The following is a 1242-nucleotide window of genomic DNA, read 5'->3' on the forward strand; positions in this document are numbered from 1 at the left end:
ACGAGGATTCACTTCCCCCTTACTCAAATGCCTTGGCCCAGAACAGGCGGATTATGTCCTCAGAGAAGTGCACGAGGGGAGTTGTGGGCATCATTTGGGCGCCGCCTCACTCACTAAAAAGGTGCTACGCGCCGGATACTACTGGCCCACCATAGAAAAAGACGCGACCAGCCTCACTCGGAAATGCGCCCGTTGCCAGCTGTTCGCCGACCTCCATAAAGCCCCGCCAGAAGAACTAACCACGACGCAGGCGCCTTGGCCTTTCTGCAGATGGGGCATGGACATCCTGGGGCCCTTCCCGCAAGCAGCAGGGCAACTGAAGTTTCTGATTGTCGCCGTCGATTATTTTACTAAGTGGATAGAGGCGGAAGCCTTGGCTACCATCACCTCGGCAAACATCCAAAAATTCACCTGGCGAAACATAATCACGCGCTTCGGCATCCCATCCGCCATAGTAACGGACAATGGCACCCAATTTGCAGACAAAAAATTCCAAGCACTGTTGTCAGGCCTCCATATCAAGCAGCACTTCACTTCAGTCGAACATCCGCAGACTAATGGACAGGCCGAGGCAGCGAACAAGGTCATCTTAAAAGGGTTGAGAAAGAGGCTGGACGAGTCAAAAGCAAACTGGCCAGATCAACTCCATCACGTCCTCTGGGCGTACCGAACCACTCCACACTCAACGACCGGCGAATCACCATTCAATCTAACATACGGTGCAGAAGCCATGATCCCGGTCGAGATAGGAGAACCAACCTGGCGGACAGTTCAGTTCGATGAGGACAATAATCGGTCCCTCCTCAGAAACAACCTTGATGAGATAGACGAAATCTGCGAAAAGGCCCGTCTCAGAGAAGAAGACGTAAAAAGGAGGACCGCGGAAAAATTCAACTCTTCTATTGTTCCTCGCCGATTTTCCGAGGGAACTCTGGTACTCAGGAGAGCAGACGTAGGACGCGCAAAAGGCAAGTTGGGACCTAACTGGGAGGGACCCTACCGGGTCATCAGCAAGATCGGCAAAGGAGCATACAAGCTTCAAGACTTGGCGGGAAAAGACATCCCCAGAACTTGGAACGCCGCCAACCTCCGGCAATTTTATGCTTAATCAACGACCCCGTACGCGGGTAGTCGCTTTTCCTTTGTAATCCTTTTCACCTATATGATGAATCATTTTCTACAACCACTGTATTTTTTTTACACCCAAAGGGCCGGTCTTCGCCCCCTTTGCCTGGTGCCAAC

The sequence above is a fragment of the Lupinus angustifolius genome, chromosome LG16 (assembly GCF_001865875.1).
Source record: "Lupinus angustifolius cultivar Tanjil chromosome LG16, LupAngTanjil_v1.0, whole genome shotgun sequence".
Taxonomy (NCBI): Eukaryota; Viridiplantae; Streptophyta; class Magnoliopsida; order Fabales; family Fabaceae; genus Lupinus; species Lupinus angustifolius.